This window comes from Herpailurus yagouaroundi, unplaced genomic scaffold (assembly GCF_014898765.1).
Source record: "Herpailurus yagouaroundi ecotype Mexico unplaced genomic scaffold, PumYag 186, whole genome shotgun sequence".
Lineage (NCBI taxonomy): Eukaryota > Metazoa > Chordata > Mammalia > Carnivora > Felidae > Herpailurus > Herpailurus yagouaroundi.
The window spans coordinates 19,669,400-19,691,976 of record NW_024412417.1 but is presented as its reverse complement, the minus strand read 5'-3'; the positions used below and the strand labels follow the sequence as shown (position 1 = coordinate 19,691,976).

At 39.1% G+C, this 22,577-nt stretch overlaps 1 long non-coding RNA gene across 1 annotated transcript; it reads right to left on the bottom strand.

The window, feature by feature from the left end:
• Nucleotides 1-16,173: 16,173 nt before the first annotated feature.
• On the bottom strand, nucleotides 16,174-19,031 carry LOC121042864 (uncharacterized). Its single transcript, XR_005796497.1, has 2 exons — nucleotides 18,976-19,031; nucleotides 16,174-17,932 (listed from the first exon to the last, which is right to left on the bottom strand). It is a non-coding gene; the product is annotated as an uncharacterized LOC121042864 (long non-coding RNA).
• Nucleotides 19,032-22,577: the final 3,546 nt, after the last annotated feature.

The window sequence follows — 22,577 nt, the reverse complement described above, 5'->3', positions numbered from 1 at the left end:
CTCGCCCTATTCTCAGCCTGAGTTTGAGAATCATCTGGAGGGTTTTTAAAAAATGCACATACTTAGGTCTCACTCCCAGATATTCTTTAATTAGCTAGCAAGTGAAGCCTACGCATGGTTAGGGCAACAGTGGTCTAGAATCACTGAGCTGTACCACCACATGTTGGTCTCTGGGAATGGAGGATTGGTGGTTCTTGGTGGTCCAGGCTGTGGGAGGATGAAATAAACTGTATGCAAAGCATGTGCAATGATTCAGAAAGGTGACAGCATCAGAACAATTTGGCAACAGAACAGTAGCACAGGACTCAGGTTCCTGAGAGAAACTGTAGAGCTATGCAGACTTCTAGGTTTAGACGTGCTGAACATGGTATACAGTCTATCAACTTAAGGTTCAGACACAACACCCAGGTAAAGACTTGGTCATTGGAACTGAGATAGAAGGTCTGGGTTCTGGAAGTAGAAAGCAAAGTCAAAACAAAATTCGATGCTGAATCACCTAAATGCTGACCTAAGGATCCTTCAGTTTCCTCTGTGCAGGTATAGGCTTCAGCCTAGAGCCTGGAGTAGGAGAAGGCATTTGGCAAACCACAGACAAATGTCAAAATCCATTTTTGCTGAAATGCAAATATTAGCTGGGGAAAATTGTTGGCTGTTGATCAACAAAAGAAAATACTTTATGTAATGGGGTTATGAAGTTGTGTTTGTGCTATTGGAAAAGACATGGTATCTTTTTACCCTAAATTGTAGAGTAAGATGTACAGTGAATGTATCTTTTGGGCACAAGCTGCCCTTCCTTTCTGTTTCTCTATAACATATACTTTTATATTACCTAATGTCTCAGTTTGTGGAAAAAAGCGGATCTTAGATTTAAAAACAAAACACGGTGGGGGTACCTGGGTAGTTCTGTTCGTTAAGCGTTCGACTTCGGCTCAGGTCGTGATCTCGTGGTTCGTGGGTTCAAGTCCCGCATTGAGCTCTCTGCTGTCAGCATGGAGTCAGCTTTGGATCCTCTGTTCTCCTCTCTCTCTGTCCCTACCCCACTTGTGCTCTCTCTCAAAAATAAATAAACATTAAAAAAAAAAAAAAGCACAGTAGAACTCAACTGAAAAAAACCTAAAAGTGAAAAGTATAAACACAAACACACAGCTCCTGCTTCTTTGCAGTCTGTAGCATTTGTAATCTGGTCAGGTGAAGCATGTTTAGGAAGAGTTAACACCATTTAGAAGTTTCCCTGAAGTGTCACTTGGAAGCATGACCCAAGTGGGAGATTTAAGAATGAGAATTTTAATCACAACATCCTACTTCTGAGCTTGTGTTTAATCTTGATTCATTGCATGCTTTATGGTACACTAAATCTATTTTTAAATATTTATATAATTCAAAAATGTACTGAAATTAAGTTATTATAAAATTCCATCTTGTAGCTGATCATATTTTATTCTGTATTCTGGCTGCTAGGGATCTCAAGTCCAAATGTATGTCCTTACATGAATAGTTGTATAAGGCCTTCCCAATAAAATTTGTTTTTGCCTACTAAATCTATCGATTTAGTACTCGACCTTTGGTTCCTCCTTTGTTCTGATTTCTTTATTACGACATACACACAAATGCAGACACAAAACACTGCTTCCCAGATGTGTATATGTAATTTTTAAAAATCAATTTTATTGAGATAGTTTACATAAAATAAAAATAATTCACTTTAAGTGTAGAGTTTTATGAATTTTGACAAATACCACCACAATTAAGATATAGAAAACTTCCATCATTCTAAAATGTTCCCTATGTTTCTTCCCAGTCAATTCTATATCCCTCGAGCAATTCTGTGTTCAGGTAAATGCTGTTCAGCTTTCTATGTCAAGATTATATTTATCTTTTGAAGAGTTTCGTGTAAGTGAAATTATACGATGCACACCCTTTGGTGTCTGGCTTCTCTTTAAATCAGCATAATGTTTTTCATAAATATCCATTTGTTGCATAAGTCAGTAGTTCTCTTTTTTTAAAGTTTATTTATTCTGAAATATATAGAAAGAGAGCATGGGAAGGGCAGAGAGAGAGGGCAAGAGAGAATCCCAAGCAGGTTCTGCACTGTCAGCACAGAGTCTGATGCAGGGCTTGAGCTCACAAACCATGAGATCGTGACCTGAGCTGAAATCAAGAATCAGACGCTTAACTAACTGAGCCACCCAGGTGCCCTGTTTTCCTTTATTGATGCATAAATTTCATTGTATGGATATATGGAGATATCATATTTTGTTTATACATTCACCTATTGGTGGACATTTTGATTACCTTTAGGTTTTGGTCATTATGAATAAAACTTTTATTAATATCTATGCAAATACAATGTTTGTGGAAATATCTTGTCATTTTCCTTGGAGAAGAATTACTAAATTCCCAAAGAGTGAAATTATTGGGACATAAATTTGGCATATATTTACATTTTTTAATAAACTGCCAAAATGTTTTCCAAAACGATTGTACCATTTTCACACAAATCTACATATTTTGTTTTCATAAAAATATTCATAATGGCTAGAGGTAAAAACTTCAAAGCAGAAAGTAACCATGTAAGTTAAGGGTGAAAGCTGTTTTGTGCATTTGTGTGCCCGCCAGCACGCAGCAGAGAGAATGTACAAAGTACACAGAAAAGAGAGTTTGTGCACAACACAAATTGGTGTATAAATGAGTAAATTAATTTTCTCAAATTATTGACTTAAATTCTTAGAACAGATGTAATGAGTAAATGATGTAATACATATCGAACACTCAGTCCAGCACTTGGCACATAATAGAAGTGTAGTGTATTTACTCCTCTGTAAATACAATGTGTTTGTCGAATATAAAACTGATATTATTAAACTTGATAAAACACCATCTAGAAATTTTCAAATATCTAAGTCATAAAGTGTGTCTTGCTGTATCCAATGGAGTTTTTAGCGGTTTGGGTGGGCTATATCTCTATGGAGATCCTAGTGGTATATAATTTTTATTCTTTAAAACTGAGTTAATGTAAAATATAACATTGCATGTTTTTATGCCTCGGTAATTTTATTAACTAATTAACAAAAATGCAAGCATTTGCTCATTCATCATAATTATGTTCATAGCAAGTTAGAGAATTTGTGGAATTGAAATTCTTACTGATGCCTTTGAAATTATTATTGTGATATAGAAAACTCTGAAAAATTATGGCCAACTAATCTTTGACAAAGCAGGAAAAAATATCCAATGGAGAAAAGACAGTCTCTTTAGCAAATGGTGCTGGGATATCTGGACAGCAATATGCAGAAGAATGAAACTAGACCATTTTCTTACGCCATTTGCAAAAATAAACTCAAAATGGATAAAGGACCTGAATGTGAGACAGAAAACCATCAAAACCCTAAGGAGAAAGCAGGAAAAAACCTCTCTGACCTCAGCCGCAGCAATTTCTTACTTGACACATCTCCAAAGACAAGGGAATTAAAAGCAAAAATGAACTATTGAGACCCCATGAAGATAAAAGGCTTCTGCACTGTAAAGGAAACAATCAACAAAACTAAATGGCAACCAACAAAATGGGAAAAGATATTTGCTAATGACATATCAGACAAAGCGCTAGTATCCAAATCTATAAAGAACTCACCAAAGTCCGCACCCGAAAAACAAATGAACTAGTGAAGAAATGGGCAGAAAACATGAATAGACACTTCTCTAAAGAAGACATCCAGATGGCCAACAGGCACATGAAAAGATGCTCAATGTCACTCCTCATCAGGGAAATACAAATCAAAACCACACTGAGATACCACCTCATGCCAGTCAGAGTGGCTAAAATGAACAAATCAGGAGACTATAGATGCTGGAGAAGATGTGGAGAAACGGGAACCCTCTTGCACTGTTGGTGGGAATGCAAACTGGTGCAACCACTCTGGAAAACAGTGTGGAGGTTCTCAAAAAATTAAAAATAGATCTACCTTATGACCTAGCAATAGCACTGCTAGGAATTTACCCAAGGGATATAGGAGTGCTGATGCATAAGGGCACTTGTACCCCAATGTTTATAGCAGCACTTTTAACAATAGCCAAATTATGGAAAGAGCCTAAATGTCCATCAACTGATGAATGGATAAAGAAATTGTGGTTTATATACACAATGGAGTACTACGTGGCAATGAGAAAGAATGAAATATGGCCTTTTGTAACAACATGGATGGAACTGTAGACTGTTATGCTAAGTGAAATAAGCCATACAGAGAAAGACAGATACCATATGTTTTCACTCTTATGTGGATCCTGAGACACTTAACAGAAGACCATGGGGGAGGGGAAGGGGGAAAAAAGTTATAGAGAGGGAAGGAGACAAATCATAAGAGACTCTTAAATACTGAGAACAAACTGAGGGTTGATGGCGGGTGGGGGAGAAGGGAACGTGGATGATGGGCATTGAGGAGGGCACCTTTTGGGATGAGCACTGGGTGTTGTATGGAAACCAATTTGACAATAAACAAAAGAGAAAGAAAACTCTGAAAAAGTGATTTGTTTTAGTTGTTAGGAATTGTTGGCTAAAGAGTATCCTAAGACAGAAAGAAGAGTACAGATTATTGAAGTTATATATAATAATTATCTAATGATCAGGTCACTTAATTATCAGGTTGTTAGTTGCAGCAGGGTATTTGGTGTCACTGATGAGATCATCCTAGCACTGATGTGCAGAAGGGACCAGGTCTCCACAAGGAAGTGATTTCTAACAGCCTCACAAGTGGTTCAAAGTCACAGGAAAGTGGGTGGGGTGGAAACTTGGGGGTGAAAGTGATAGGAATGGAGGCTTATTTGAAGGAGTTAAGTAAGATCTGCCAAAAATCAGAAGAATAGCATCTTTGAGAATCAAAGGCCACCCTAATATTGGAAATGATTAAAAAACAAAAACACAAAAAGAGGCATCAATGTGGGACGAATTTTTGGTTTGTGAAATCATCATAGTAATTTCTCCTAAGACAAGATGTTTCTGAAGTATTTTATTATATTTTTTTCTTAAACTTCCCAGTCTGGGGGGAAATCCTTTGCCAAGAAGGACAGCAGGGAAGCAGTGTAGTGGATGGATCAGGAGATAACATTAAAGAACAATTTCTCGCCGTCGGGGGAGAGGTTCATTGGTCTGTCCACCTGTTTTCCATTCACACTTGTTAAATGCTTACTTAGTGCGTGCCAACTATTTGATGGGCTCTGTGCCAGACACTATAGATAGAAATGTAAATACAAAAAGCACAGAGCCGCTCCCAGCCTGGCGGGAGTGACTTACATAAACCACCAATTATATTCCAGTGTGTTAGCTGCTATAATTGAGGTGTGTACACTTTTTAAAAGATGTACAGTGTTAGGAGAGGCTAATTGCATGTAAAAAGGTTTAGAGTAATTTCAAAGACCAGGGAGAAGGTCAACAGGATGCAGGGCTGGAGAAAAAAAAAAAACAAAAAACAAAAAACAAGCAATAAAAGAGTTGGACAAAAGCCCCTGACCAACAAACAGGAATAGAGAAGTTAGGAGGCATAGAAAATTCTCAAAAAGAGAGCAGCAGGTTCCTGGTCTCTCTCTGAGGATTTTCCGCAGTGAATGCTAATCTGTAACACACAGTACCTGACTCCCCCACCCTTGAATGTAGAACCCTGCTGCTAGGGCTAAGGCATATGTTAAGTCCAGGGTTCTTGACTCAGACTCACTGGTTTTCAGTCCCAGTTCACTTACTGTCTGTGTGACTTTGGCAAATCCTTTAGCTTTTCTGTGTCTCAATACCTTCCATTTTAAAGTAGGGATAACAGTAGTAGCTCTCTCACAGGGTCGTGTGTTCTTTTTAAGGATTACATGAAATAACATGAATTAAAATTATTAGAACTCTGCCCACACACAGAGTGTACTGAGTAAATTTTAATAGTCAGTATACTTAAAGTAGAAGAAAAAGACTGCTGATTTTTGAGATGTGGGCTTCTGAACTTGTACCTGCTAACGGGTTATTGGTTTCAAGAAGTGGCAGGGCCAGCTACAGAAGCTAAATGCTATCTATACTGCAGAGAAATGATAGAAAAAAGACAGGATATGAGTCTATTTAACGATGAAAAGCATGGATAGCATAGGTCCTTTAGTGTTGAACGATTTTTTTGAAATAAGTCAGGGAGGCTAGAGTGTCTAGCAAAGCATTATTATTTTCAAATTGCAGTTGAAACCCAGTATTTGATTGTGAAATCAATTTAAAGTTTCATGAAAAAATTTTAGGATGCAGATAATATAGTATTATTTCATAAATTGCTCATTCAAATAAGTAATGATATAATGGTTGACACTGACAAAATAACACTATATATGATAGTAAGAACTTGATGTATACTCAGTTAATTCTCATAACAATCCTAGCAGATAGATCTTATTATCAAATTCATTTTGCAGATGAAGAAACCAAGGGGTTAAACAACTTTACAAGGACAGAGATGATATATTCCAGAACCAGGGTTTAGACCTGGAAGTCCAGCTCTAGAAGCTATGAGGTGTAAGATTATAATATAAAATGTACATCTTACTGTGGGTCTGGGTCAAAAGAATTTCAAAGCTACTATGATGAAGAAATGCGCAACTCCCATCACGCAGCAGCTCTAGGTAAGTGCACTGTCTTTGCAGAATTTCCAGTGGCTTGAAAATCATGTTAATGTTCATGTTACTTCTGAGTTTTAGCCATGTGATTTAATCTACTTAAGAATGAAAGAGGAATATAAGAGCATGCAAAAAAGTAAGACGTCAAAGTATTCAAGGACATGCTTTCAGAGAGAGAGAAAATGATGAACTACTAGAATGTGCAGGCCATAAAAAAATTCCATTGGCATCATTCATGAAATGTTATTTCAGAAAATAAACATGTATTGTGCATCTCCTATTCCAAGTGTTGTGGGGAGCAAAGATAAATAAAACAGGGTCCCTGGTTCTCAAGAAGTTTACAGTCCAATGTGAGAGACAAACAAACACAAAATCTGAGTTACAATATTACCTGGTAAGTTTGATGATAGAATGTGAAGAAATGCAGTGAGCTCTTAAGTTGTATGTAAGACTGGCCACCAACTTGGCCTAGAGGATGATTATTTAAAAAAAATTTTTTTTAACCTTTATTTATTTTTGAGACAGACAGAGACAGAGCATGAACGGGGGAGGGTCAGAGAGAGGGAGACACAGAATCTGAAACAGGCTCCAGGCTCTGAGCAGTCGGCACAGAGCCCAACGCAGGGCGCGAACTCACGGACCGTGAGATCATGACCTGAGCCGAAGTCGGATGCTTAACCGACTGAGCCACCCAGGTGCCCTGAGGATGATTATTTTTTTATATTAAATATAATTTATTGTCAAATTGGTTTCCATATAACACCCAGTGCTCATCCCAACAGGTGCCCTCCTCAATGCCCATCACCCACTTTCCCCTCTCCCCCCGACCCCCCATCAACCCTTAGTTTGTTCTCACTATTTAAGAGTCTCTTATGGTTTGCTTCCCTCCCTCTCTATACCATTTCTTCCCCTTCCCCTCCCCTCTGGTCTTCTGTTAAGTTTCTCAGGATCCACATATGAGTGAAAACATATGGTATCTGTCTGTCTCTGTCTGACTGATTAAGCCTTGCTGTGATTCTTGAGAGTGGGAAAGAGAAAGGGGTATTTCAGGCTGAGAGAAGAACATGTGTAATAAAGGAGTGAGAAGGTGGAGCATGTCTATGGAACCAGGAATTATTTCACCTTACTACTGTGAGAAGGTCTTTTGAGATAAGCATTTTCTATGTTTCTACAACATCCTAATAACTGCTGGCTCTATTGAGTATGTATAATTGAATAGTAGTGCAGCTGGAAAAAAGAAAATTTCTACAATGTTATGCCTGTCCTTACTAAATTCTGGTTGAAATGGCTTACCTAAGGGGTTAGTGTATTTCAAAGATCAAAACACTCTCTGTTGATTGATTATCTGACTTTCAAGGGAGATGCTGCAGGCAGCAACTTTAAACTCTCCTTGTTTGTGTCAATTAGATGGCGTTGTGTTCACCGCCTCTCCAGGGCACAAAAAGCCACGGGAATATTTTCTCCTCATTCTAGACACATGCTTTTAACAACATGTTTCAACAAGCAACATGAGCTTTTAGCAACCCAGAATTCAGTATAATGGGTAGTGATCCAGTGTCATTTTTAAAATTATTTTTCATGTTTATTTATCTTGGAAAGAGAGAAAGTGCATGAGCAGGGGAGGGGCAGAGAAAGAGGGAGACACAGAATCCTAAGCAGGTTCCAGGCTCTGAGTTGTCAGCACAGGGCCTGACATGGGGCTTGAACCCATGAACCATGTGATCATGACCTGAGGTGTAATTGAATGCTTAACCGACTGAGTCACCCAGTCGCCTCCAATGTCATTTTTTTAACTTTGTTTATTTATTTTGAGAGAGAGAGAGAGAGGGAATGCTAGTGGGGGAGGGGCAGACAGAGAGAGAGAGAGAGAGAGAGAGAGAGTGGGAGAGAGAATCCCAAGCAGGCTCCATACTGTCAGTGCAGATCCTGATGTAGGGCTCAAACTCAGGAACCATGAAATCATGACTTAAGCTGAAGTCAGACGCTTAACTGGCTGAGCCACCCAGGTGCTCTGATCCAGTGTCATTTTTAAAAAGAATCAGCCCATGCTTGGAAGAATAAGGAGACAAGGTGGTATGTGTCATAGAAATAAAAGCCTTGAGTGTCCCATAAAAGATGTGAGGATCCTATAAATCAGCTGGATGACCCTCAGCAATTTGCTTCAGTTCTCCGAGCCTCAGTTTCCTGGTCTATAAAATAAAGGTGTTGGAATAATTGATGTGTCCTGGTTTTAAACGTCTGATTTTGAGAGTATTTTAGGCTATTCTTGAGAACCAAGAGAAGAGATGCTTACGATTCAGGCAGCTAAGAGTCCTACTATAGCATCTCTCTTACCCCATCATCTCAAAGGAACCAAAATGGAAGAAGTCAGTTTCCTCTCTGAAGTTGGACAAAGCTGTCTTCTGAACTGAGCCCAGGAAGTTGAACCCTCTGGTTGTGCCTCTGGAATTTCATCACATCTGTAAAACTGCTGGGCTCCTACTAACAGCAGACAGGGGTGCTCTATTTGGCTCTCCTGTGTTGGTTTACCTCCACTGTGGAAAAGGCCCAAAGCTCTTCTGCATCATAGACTTAATGCCATTGGCTTACAGAGTCTGTGGAGACAAAGAGCTGCAGAAGAGAACCGAGCAGAAAAACCCACATGATGCCAAAGAATCAAGCTCATGGGGACCTTTAAACCCACTGTACGTATGCAGATAGGTCCCCTGGAGAATACAGGGTAAGATCTCCTCTCTGGAGATAATAATTTTATTTACCCCCTTGCTTTTTGTTCTTACAGAATGCATATTAATGCAAGAGAAAAACAGAGCTCTACTGGTATACTGATGCATATTTTATGGTTGTTATGTTGTAAGTTCATCTCTTTTATTGGTTACTCCCTTCACTGTGGCTAAGGAAATGCCAAATCCTACTCCTGTGCTGTTGCTATAGTGATTCCTGAGCGATAAAAGCCAGGCATGAAGTATTCAGGTGAAATTTTTATCCAACTAATGTTTAAATTAAACGTGGATTTTATTTATTAAAATATTTGAAATCCAGTGATCGGGGAAGCTGAAGCACTACTTTCCCAACTACCTTTGCCACTTCCTCTTTGATTGTTGTTTTAGGCATGTAGTTGTCTTCAGCTAAAGCCACGTACTTGAATTTTCTTATTCTCAGGTGAGAATCGTGCAGCCGCAGGGAAGGCAGTTGGGTGACTGGCTCAGCAACAGTTTAGCCTATTCTTCAATGGAGCAATCTAATTAAAAAGAGGTTTCATTGTTATTATTTTATTATTTTATTTGGGTATAGTTGACACACAGTGTTACATTAGTTTCAGGTGTATAGCACAGCGATTCAACACCTCTATACCTTATGCTGTGAGCACCACAAGGGTAGTTAGCATTTGCTATCATACAACGCTGTTACAATACCACAGACCATATTCCCTGTGCCTTACTTTTACCCCTGTGCCTTATTCATTCCCTAACTGGAAACTGTATCTTCCACTCCCCTTCACCCATTTTGCCCATCTCCCCACAGCCCTGTTCTCTGGCAACTACCAGTTTGTTCTTTCTATTTCTAGGCCTGATTCTGCTTAAAAAGAGATTTTAAATGCTTCTTTCCCCACCCACTTGAACACTGGCCCCAGTATTCTTATAGTCGCAATAACTATCCTTTGGAAACTTGTTTTTATGTCTGGTTCCATTTTGTAGAATGTCCTTATCTAGTTTTGCTGGGATACTATGCTTATATTTCTATCCACACATTTTGAGACACAGTAAGCTAACCCATGGGTGGTAGGTCAGAACTTTGACACTGTGTCACATTCACACACGGAAGCAAAGATATGAGAATGAAATGGATGGGAATAGATGGAATGGAGGTTTTGCCAAGACAGCAGAAGGACAGATCATCACTTGGGTACAGCAAATCTGGAGAATTCTCCTCAGCCCTTGCTCAGCATTGCATGGACCAGGCACTGGGACTTTTTTTTTTTTTTTTTTTTGAGTGGGAAACTTTCTCAGTACTAGGCCAGAGAATAAATAATTTTGGCTTTGCAGGCCATACCACCTCTGTTGTAACTGCTTACGTCTGTCATTGTAGCGCAAAAGCAGTCATGGGCAATAATATATAAATGAATACATGTGGCTGTGTTCTTATCAAACTTTGTTTATGAACAATGAAATTTGAATCTCTTGTGATTTTCATCTGTCACAAAATACTCTTTTTTTTGGTTTTTGTAGCCAACATTTAAAACAATGTAAAAACTATTCTTTGCTCATGGGCCACTAAAATAACAGGCCCCGGGTCTATTTGGCCAGCAGGCTGATGTTTGCTGAACTCTGGCATTGTATGTTAAGGAGATGGAATCTTGGGTGAGATTGTCTCTGAATTCTGGGCTCTTCCTATTTATCTGTTTTACCTTAGATAATTAATTTCTCCATGATTTGGTTTGCTCATGTGTAGAGCAACATTGGTAATGGTACCTACTCACAGAGTTTTTTAAGGTTTAAATCAAGGGACAGATAAAGAGTGTTTTTCACATAAGAAATGCTCACTAATAGAAGTTATTATCATTTCACAGAGGGCCGCAGGGCACTATGGCAAATGCTCTGTCATCCTGGGACTGGACTGAAGTAGCCAGATTTGATATCATCAAAGATCCAGGTGACCTAGAAAGAGAGTATGACTGTCCTGCCTTTCTTTAGCAGTCACTAAAGTATTAGAGGCCTCCTTCCTTCCACCTGCCCTGGCCGCCTGCCCCTGGCCACTGCCTACTGGCCATCTACAGCCCACTTCTGATGAGTGTTTCCCTATAGAAATGGCTGCTTGTGTTCTGCCTGCCAACACCTTCTGCCACCCATAATTTAATCATCTTCATTTCCCGTCCACTGCAGTTTCTAAATGTTGACACGGTGATTTCAGGACTGGTATCATCATTTCAGATCTGATGATGGCTGTGTTTTATACCTCATAAATCCAGAGAGGCAAATTTTTGCTGAACATTATGCAGCTGTTGGGCAGCAGAGAACTGCCTTCCCAGAGTTGTATATGAAAATACAAAGTTATTTTTTTTAATGATGCTTGTTGTTTTCTCTCCTCATTTAACCGTTCCCATTTATTTCTGGTTCCTGGTCCTTTAGGGCAGCTTAGAGCTGAGGAATATTTGCTTTGAGGAGGAGTGTAAAGGATCTAGACTAAGCATGTTTATTTGGAGGAATTTTGAAAATATCTAGAGGCTATTCTTTTGATGATTTGCTTTCTTTTTTGATAATTGGTTTCAAATATTTCAAATCTCTTTCTCTCAAGAGAGGCCAAATCAAAATCTTAATTAATTTTGTTTTAAATATACAAGCCACAAGAAGGAATGTTGTACCAAAATATTCACTCTCATTTAGGGAGAGCCAGAATTTTGAAGAATGTGACAACACTTTTTGTTGCTTCTTAGGAATGAAAAAGAATTTAGGTCTGTGATTCTCTACTGAGTTGTGTTGTAATTAGTTCATTTTCTAAAAACTTAATTATTCATTGATAAAACTTTGGTTCTGGAGTCAGTTCTAATCGTGGTCCTGTCACTTACTAGGCTTTGTGGCTTTGAATATGTTATTAAAGGTCTCTCTGCTCAACTTCCCTCTCTAAAAAGCAGGTGGTTAATAATCACCCACCCTGTAAAAGAATTGTAGAATTGTAAAGAATAAAAGTCACAATTCATATACAGTTTAGAAAGATGCCTAGCACAGAAGAATTTAGGGGCACCTGGGTGGCTCAGTCTCTTAGGCATCTGACTCTTGATTTCAGCTCAGGTCATGATCTCAAAGTTCTTAGGACTAAGCCCTGCATGGGAGGGACTCCCCGCACTGACAGTGTGGAGCCTACTTAGGATTCTCTACCTCTCTCTCTCTCTCTCTCTGCCCTTCCCCTGCTTGTGCTCTCTCTCTCTCTCTCTCTCTCTCTGTCTCAAAACAAATAAATAAACTTAAAAAAAAAAGAACTCAATAATGTTGCAGCTCTTTTTACTCATTTATAATTCAGCAGGGAGTTCACTTGTCTGTACTATGCTCAGATCTTGCTCCCTTTCATTTACTGGGTGTGTTTTCTTGGGCAGGTTGCTTAACATCTCTGAGCCTGAGGTTTCTCATCTGTAACACGAAGATGATAATAGTGCTTAGGAGAAATTGAGGTAATACATTTAAAGCATCTAAATCAAGTCCTGACACAAAGTAACTGCCTAATCGGTGCTAGCTGTTATTATATTTGCAATTTGCCAAGGCCCTATGGTAAATTCTGGATATTTTGAGACAAAAGACATTGTCACTCAGGGACAGTGTGGCAGACTCCACAAATGGTAAAGAAGAGCACGAGTAAGTCATTAATTGTAACACAGGGTGATGATGGTGATGACAGAGGTGTGCAGTGGCGGTGATTAGTTTAAGGTAACCGCCCTTAGGAAGGCAGGTAAACTCACGGTGGAGGGAGGTTGTGTGATCCAGAGGAGAGCTGGTGGAGTCAGACAGACCTAGGTTTGGTTCTTCTTGCTCCTTACTAGTGAAGTTCCTTAGCACCTGAGAAGCTCCGTTTTCTTCTTAATAAAATGGCGGGTGATCTTACCTGTCTGCTTCTCGGGAGATACTATTCACTCCACAATGGGCAAATGGGAGATATGTGTAAACTATTGTAATTTTTACCTGGGAGTGGAAGAAGAAAAGACCATTGCCAAACTAGTACTAGGGTTAGAAAAGTAATTATCTCTTGATTTAAATAAGGCTTCATCTCCTGGCTTCTACAGACAAAACTTTAACATTCCAGTGTTAGCCTCTGAACTTATAGAGGTTCAAACAGCACGAATGACTACTGTACAGACAAAATAATTTAGCTCACAGGAAAAATATGACTAAAGTTTCCAGGAGAGTTATTTAAAAATTAATGCATTGGCTAGTCCTTGGTACAGACCTTATCTGGTGATTACTGTTTTACTGAGAACTCAAAGTGTTTTACTGAAAACTCAAGTCCAGCTAATCCCAAATAATAAGGATTCTGTGGTTCAAACACGTGGAGAAATTGTCGGTTAAACAGATTTCTTCATTACAGAGTGTTTCATACCTTTTAAAATTAGGAAATGTATTGGATATCTCTATGAAGGGATAGAGTATATAACATTTCCCCAATGTATTTGACCATGGAATTCTGTCTTCTCTTCCTTTCCTCCCCCACCCTGCCCACTGTGTGTGTGTGTGTGTGTGTGTGTGTGTGTGTGTGTGTGTGTTTCATGTCCTAGTCCAGTAGAACTCTTTTGGAAAATGATGCTTTATCTTTTTATACACCCATATAATGCTCATATATGTCTGCTGCCTCCTACTGACATCCCTGCTAGTGTTCTGAAGGTCAAAATATAATATCATACCAGACACAAAAGTGTTCTTCACATCTCCTGAAACTTACAGGAGTCCTAGGGATTTTCCTTTGAACTGCTTATAGTGAGTTCATAATGAGCATCTTAAAATTTTTTTTTAAAGAAAACTTTCTCAAAGCATCAGATTAACACTTTGAAACAGGGGGAAAAATAAATAATAGGAAAAAAAAGGAAAAATGATATTTGAAATCCATTGCAAATGTGTACTCTGAAAACAGTCTTTCATCTTGATTTGAAAGAATTTTGCTTTGTGCATTAATAAAGGTTTTCCCCTCCATCTGATTCAAGCTCATCGTAGAAATTACTTTCAGGTACTGTTTGTACAATGCTCACAACCAGAAAGAAAGCCTATACATGTTGCATAAATAAGGATATGCTGCCTGAAAACAAATGTATCCTTTCAAAGATGAATGAAGAAAACAGCCATGGCCAAGAACTAGAACGTTCTAACCACGGCCATGAGTTGCGAAGTACCTAAACACACAATCAAGGACCCGTGTGAATTCTTCAAATCTGGGTCTATCTGGGAAAAAAGAAACACACTTTTGGTCAAAACTGTCGTTTCCATACATTTCCACACATATGAATTTACATACTCGTGCAAAACCCCAAATGCACATAAATATTTCTGGAGCGTGTGAGCAGTTTCACGGCAAGACCCACTTGATGCTGGCAGGCACACTTGGTTGGTCTGCTGTCCTGAGCTCTGAGAGAGTCATGGAGCCCGATGGATCCATCTCCACCGGGGCCTTGTAACTACACAGATGGCAGTCCTGTTTTTACATGTGGTTTGGCGATAACCACTCAGTTCTTAATGAGGAATAAAAATAGATTTGATAAATTCAGTAAGACTGTAATTAATCTGTAAAGACTACAAAAAATCTCCAATTTGAAGATCTTTAAAACTACCCAATAACTCATTCTACTTTTCCAATTTGTTCCCTCAAATTAAATTTGACCTGTCAAGCTGACATAATTCCATGTACATAGGATTACTGAGGGGTCGCAGTAAGATCGTTCCAGAGCATAGAGCTTAGACTCCACACGCTTGAAGGCAAGCTAAATGAGGAACGTGAGCCTCCCCCTTCATTTCTCAGTAACTTTTAATTTGTCCTCAAAACAGGAATGCTAATTTAGAAACACCTTGTTCTGCTCTTTCTTTACATTATTGAGAATCTGTTATTTTTAAAAGATTTAAGACATGAATTATAAAAAATGCTCCATTTTTATTTTTTTTTTAAATAGCAGGTACTTGGTTGTTCAGATTTATCTTAATTGCTTAAGAATATTTTGTGAGGAAAAAATAGAAGTTTAATGTTCTTACTTATCAGCAATTCCATATTCCTCTTTTTGTTGTTCCCAGGGATCTTCTCCTCACAGCTAAAATAACTTAAACCTGACCCGGAGCCTCAGACCTGCCCAAGACCCTTTGATGTAGAACTGTTTTTCACATCCCCACTTTGCTAGTAAGAAAACAGACAAAAAAGGTGGTAAGAAACTCACCCGGCTTCTGTGGAGCAGAGCTGGGATTTGAACTTGGGTGCCCTGTCCTTGGAGCCTGTGCCCTTAACTACATGCTCTGGGCCTCTGCAGTGCCTACCATTTGAACAGACTCATTCTTTGGGACCTCCTTTACTTAAGCGGGATGGAAAACAAGAAGCATATGTGAGAGTGCTCCCCGCCCCCCCTCCCGCCACTGTTGAATTCTAGAACATGAGCTCCCAAAACAGCCACTGTAACTGTGCTTTCTTCCCCCATGACACTGTGTTTTTAAAAATGTTTGTTTATATATTTTTGAGAGAGGGAGAGACAGGCAGAGTGTGAGTGGGGGAGGAGCAGAAAGAGAGGGAGACACAGAATGTGAAGCAGTCTCCAGGTTCTGAGCTGTCAGCACAGAACCATACTTGGGGCTCAAACTCATGAACAGCAAGATCGTGACCTGAGCCGAAGTTGGACATTTAACCAACTGAGCCACCCAGGCGCCTCAGCCCCCACAACACTTTGAAGGAAATGGTATTCACTAGGATGCATAAATGCCACTGCATCTGTGAGATACTAGTCTCGTTAGAGTGTCATCATATTTCATATATAAAAATCAACTTGGCTAAGTGACAAATACTTTTTTTTGAGAAACAAACTTCTTTTTTTTTTTTTTAAATGCTAAGGGGGAAGGTAGTACAAAGACAGAACACTGAATTGGTTTCATCACAGTTATGTTTTGCCTGGCATAACACTCTTAATGATGAAGACAGGAAAGTGTTTCGATGCTGGTGTGATCAGGTGGATGAATCACTACCTTTAAAGCAATACTTGTGAGGAATTGTGGGTAATTCAGGCTCACATGCTGTAATATTCAACAGACACTGATCTGTGTCCAAAGTAAATTCCTCATAGCTTCCTCCACTTCTGCAGGTCTCTGTATCCTTATCAAATTTTTCTTCTTAGGGCCCCTTCCTTCTCTTGACTGGGAAAAGGCCCTCTGATACACTAATAAACCCCTGTGTGTTTGACCCCTGCACTCTCCACAAGCTCGTTGAAATCGTGATGGCTTCACGTAGATCTCAACGTGCAGTCTCAGTCCTGTATTCATCAGTGTCCAGTTCCTGCTGATGGGCACCTAGCGCCCCACTGAGCTCTCATAACTCTCTGCACAACTTTTGCAGTAATTCACATTTCCTGCAAAGACTGCAAAACTTCTGTATCATCTCCACTGCTTCAGCTTCAGCGTTTGAAGACTTTCTTTGTAATCTCCATACTGTAAGTGCACAGCTTCAAAAGTATTTGTTGGCAATGTTGAATGAAGTCACCTGACACAAAATTAACTGTTTTCTTAAAGCCCACCCTCATATTGGATAATGTTCTCATTCCTAATGAAGGAAGTAGTATGTCATCTTGGGAAGTATGATTTGTGTAGGGAGTATTTCTTCTTAGAAATTGCAGCAGACGTTGCTATTTCCTTCTTAATATTCATTTCCTGCTGAGCAATGTACTTTGCTCTGGCTTTAATTCTCAGCTCCTCTTGAAGCTCTGAAATGCAAGTGGAAGTTGCTCTTCAGGATTTGCAGGAAATCTTCAAGAAATCTGTAAGGGAGCTGGGAGGTAAGTTCTTTGAATTTTTGTCTCTTCCTGGAAACTAGGTGCAATGGTTGGAGATCTAGCAGCCTTCATGGACCGTGAAGTAACTTTACAGGTGCTAGGACTTATCTTATTGATAGAAGAAGCCTGAGTTTCTTATGTTCATGGACAAACCAGCTCAAGACTCCTACTTCTTTTAGGTGAAAAAGAAATACTTTTTAACTTTGTTTAAGGTATAATTTTTGTTTGTTTCTTTAACTTTAATGTTATTTGCAGAGAAATGCAATTCTAACCAATAGAGAAGTTAATTAGGCTAACTTAAGTGAGTATCCAATTAAATTTTAAGTGGCATAGTACAGGCAAAACATAGGAATTCAGTAATACCTTAAGACCTTCATAAGAGAATAAAGCAAGTTTCTAGTCCTAATTAGGGTGGGTTGTGAATCACTGGCAAAATAGGAAATGCAACTCAAAACTGTCATGAGCAATTAATTGGAAAATATGAGGAGCACCTTTGTAATGCATCAACTTCGCTAGGCTGAACTACTTTTCTCAGAATTCCTTTTTCTGTATGTTTCCAGATAGGGTGAGCCACAAGGGAGCTCCTTGCAAGCTACGTGGGGGGCAGAAGGGAAGCTACACGCACTTTGTAACTCACACAACATGTCCAACCCATTCACTAGAGGCGGCAGTCAGGCCTGCAAGCATCCCACCTTCCTTGGGATCCTTCTTCAGCATCTCTGAATCCTGGGCCAGTTGTGTGTGTTTAAGTCCGTGATGAAAGGCCCTGATTTCTGTAGATACTTACATCATCAAGGTCAGACAGAGGCAATAGGCAACCTGTGTCAGAGGAAACCTGTGTCATCACAGGGATTTCAGTCTTTCCTTGTGGATTCCAGATCATGTTCATGGATTCCAACTTTTCCTTGCTCTCCCCTCCTTTATCTCCATCTTCCCTTCCTGGGAATGACTGTCTAACGAGTAGATTTTAAGCTCTAACGAGATGCAAAGACATTAATCTTGAAAAGACCACTTAACCAGCTGCCACAGTTGCAGAAGTTCCAATCTCTGTGACAAATCCCTTCAGTAAACTGTAGTGGTTGCTGTTTTTATTAGGATTGTGTCATAGGGATTAAAAAAGAGAGAGAGAAGATGTGATACAAATCCATGGAAGAGGAATCATTAGAACTCAATAACTGATTACTCTTGATACTTAAGGGGAGATCGAGTAATGGGATGTGAATTCCAGCCTCCAGAATACAAGGGACTTAAAAAAAAAATAAAGAAATGACTCTCCATATTGGTAAGATAGTAAAAGAAAAGCCTCATTAATTAGGAGAATCAAACAAGCAAGTGTGGAATATAGCAGAGATAAAAGTAAAAGATAGGGATATCTGCTTTATCCAGAGATAAAGCAGTCTGGAATGTGGCAGAGAAATGTGTAAATGAACATAAGGAAGAACATTAGCCATCCATAAGACAAACCCCTGGGTACATTGCTGAACTTGAATCTCTGAAGAGCCTTAACGGGAAATTTAAACAGGCGAAAATTGACTGATTGGGTCACTTTTGTTTGGAGGAACCCAACTCCAAGCTTGTGTAATCCCATGACCTTCTACTTTGGGGACGATACTGCTGCAGGTACCTGAACGGGACCATGAAGGAAATCAGGAAGGTAGCCAGGGTTGTAGTGTGGCTGAGCTGAATCAAGGGCCACTGTGGCCATTGGTACGTTAGCTCTGTGTAGCTCTGGAGATGGGTTCCAAGCTTGGAAAATGTCATGCAAGCTTCCCTACAGTCCCCGCACCCTCCTTAGATGCCATTCCCATTGGCCCGTAATGATTAAATACACCAGGTAGAAAAAAGTGAAAAGATCTCATTACCTTCTTTAAGACACTTTTGTTTCTCCGATGAAGAAGACTGAGTAGTAGGTACCATGCTGTTGAAAGAGTTAAAGGAAAAGTTTGGTAATTAATAAAACCAAGTACGATATGATGAGCTGCATTTCAGCAGGAGTAGGGCAAGGAATAATTGCACTTTCAATAGTTGTTCCCAGCAGTACATCACTGATCATCTCCCCGGTGTAGTGAAAGAATTAGGAAGGGACTAAGGAGAGGGTGGGGAAGCAGGGACAGCAAGACAGGACTGCGGAGGGGCTGTGCCAAATAGTCACCATGACCTCGCCTGATGACAGCTCAGCTGTCTGAGTGAGACATCCCCAATTATACCCACATTTTTACTGAATTAAGTGGGAAACAATTCTTAAGCTTTCTAATGGAGAAAATATTGATGTTCTGGCAACGTTTCTTTGAAGGCAACCTGTGAAAGGGTTAGGATGAAAACAATCTTTTGGCTTAGAGCACCGAGGAAGCACATTATTAACACAAATATTCAGAATAGAAGGCACTGAGATAGAGACAGAAACTATTTTTGTTGACCCTGGTATGTGCCTGAAAGGTTCAAAGTTCTGATGTCCTATTTGGGAAGAGAAGTTATTGAAGACTAAACATATCTGAAACCTGGAAATGATTTGGGATGAAGGTTTTCAACAGTTGATTCTATAAAGCATATAAGGAAATGAATGCAGAGAAAGGTTAGGCCCCTTTTCTAAGTTAAAGGAAGAGAATAAACACGGTGTTCTTTGCGGTCACCTTGCTTGACCCATGACCCAGGATCACTTCCCCCAAAGTGTATATAATGCTCCTTGAGTGCCATAGTCAAATTTAGTCAATATCTTGTCCTCTCCTTGAGGGCAGTGAGTGCCTCAAAGTAATAAGCATGATAAAACACTTTTTAGAATAGTTGGACTGGTCCAGGTATTGTTCAAGGCTTTTCTCCTGTATCCATCCATGTAGTCCTCATAACAATCCTATGTGGTAGGCACTATTATTATTTCCATTCTACAAATGCAAATGCACAGATATAGGCACAGCAAGGCTATACAACTGGCTCAAGGTCACAGAGCTTGTAAAGGGCTAACTGGAAGTCTATTTTCAGAATCTGGTTGTACACAAGCACATTGTGTAGTTACAAAGAAATGGGTTACCCTAGAAAAATAGCATCTGTATAATTATATGTGAAAATGCTCACTGGTGGAAGCAGTACTTAACATGATCTTTTCTTACTGATTCTTTTTGGACTAAGAAGCCATTTGCATTACAAAAGTTAAAGGGAGAGTTGGGCAACTCTCTTATGACAGAATAAATTGGAATGCCAGAAGAGATGTGAATTTTTATTATTGATTAAACATAAAGCTGTTTGTGTATATGTTTGGACATGAAATATCTGCAAAATGAACTTTAACTTCATGTGTAATACTTCATTTTAACTTCTAAATTTTAGTTACCACCATGAATAGGTAGGAATACCACTTAGCAACTTCTGTGCTAAATTTTAAGATCAGATGAGAAAACATATGTGAAACTTTTTTTCTTCATCAAGATTCTGTATGCATGACCATTATTACAATGGCCTTGACTATAGCCCTAGTGTAGCAAAGACCAGTATTCCAGTTTCATTGTGTAAATGAGAACCTTGAATGTTTGACTTGTTGAAGTCACAGCAAAAGTTGAATGCAAAGCCAGGACTTACTTGAAACCAGCAATTCTGAGTCCCAAGTCCAATGCTATTTTCATTATGCTTCATTATGTAACGATTTGGGATATGTTAAAGACAATTGCTATGTATTTGTCCAATATGGATAATGTAGAAAGACCAAGTGTCTCAATTGGTCCAGGATCAAAAAAGTTCTCTGGACATGGGACTTTTCAGTGCTTAAATCTAGAAAGTCCTCAAAAACCTGGGACTAGTGGGTCACTTTCTGTAACTCTAATTGTTTATGTGATTTAAAAGAAATACAACAGTTGTTGGTTTTAATGGCCATATGTCTATATAGGGGGAAAAACATGAAGAGATTAACATGCCATTAGGTGGGTTGTCATTGAGAGTGAATTAAAAAATAAATGGAAATATTTATTACTCACATTAAAAACTGAAAGAAATAAACATGGCGGAGTGTGACTGCTCCTCTTTCAACTCATTAAAAACATGTCACCATAAAGCATAGGAGTATGGAAAAGCTTTGAAGGTGGAGGGAAGTTAGTGACCAGTGAGGTTTGAAATATTGTTCATAGACAGATGGGATATTTTTCCCTGAGTACTTTATGAGAATCTAATGAAGGTTGGAACAAAAACCCTGTTTTTCACAATTAAATCGAAAGTGTCAATGGAATTTTTATAATTATAGTTGACTCCTGAACAACATGGGAGTTTGGGGAGTCAACCCCTGTGCACTCGAAAATCCAGGTATAACTTTTGACTCCCCTCAAACTTAACTACCAGTAGCCTCCTGTTGACTAGACGCCTTGCTAAGAACATAAACAGGCTGTTAATGCATATTTTGTACATGATATGTGTTGTATACTGTATTCTTACAATAAAATAAACTAGAGAAAAGAAAATGTTAATAAGAAAACCGTAAGGAAAATCCATTTACAGAACTATACTGTAAAAAATCTGCATATAGGTGGATCCACGCATTTCAAATCCATGTTGTTTAAGGATAAACTGTACATGGGTATGGAAATGGAGAATTTAGATACTACTTCTTGATCGCTAACATTTACTGAAAACCTACTCTGTTCCAGACACTGTTGTTCTACATTTAATCCTCACAACTCTGTGAAGGAGACATTATCATCCCCATTACATGTATGGAGAACTGAAGCATATTCAACATGCCCGAGTCTATGGCAAAGCTATGATACAAATCCAAGCCAAACAGCTCCAGAGTCCATGTTCTTTTTTTTTTTTTAATTTAATTTAATTTAATTTATTTATATTTATTTATTTATTTATTTTTAAATATATGAAATTTATTGTCAAATTGGTTTCCATACAACACCCAGTGCTCATCCCAACAGGTGCCCTCCTCAATACCCATCACCCACCCTCCCCCCCTCCCACCCCCCATCAGCCCTCAGTTTGTTCTCATGTTCTAATCTCTATGCTGCATCTAGTTAAGAGCATGACAGGAAGTGGGGGAAATGTTACTTATATAGCTCTCACTTTGAAATCATTTCCAAATGTATAAGAAGTGAAGTATCCGGGAAGGGCCATAAGGAGGAACAGCTACTGGCAGATCATGGATGTAGTGGGGAAGGGTTACCGACAGATGCATTATTAACGGGAATCTTAGAGGCACCATTTTCCCTTCCTCTTCGTCTTCTTATTAAGCAGTCTCCCCTTCAGTGGTATACTCTGAGAGTCCATAGCTCTTGCGTTGTTTGAATACCTAAACAAGACGAAAAGAAAAAGAAATCCATGAAGCAGTTTCATCCTTGGCCCCGCCCCTGCCCCAGTTTCCTTGAGGAAATCTGTGGTTCATTCTGCACCTTATTTCTTTTTTAAATGGAATTTTGTTAAGGAAGATTTTCCACAATTGGAATATGGGAGGGGATTATGGTTAATTTGTTATAGCAATAGC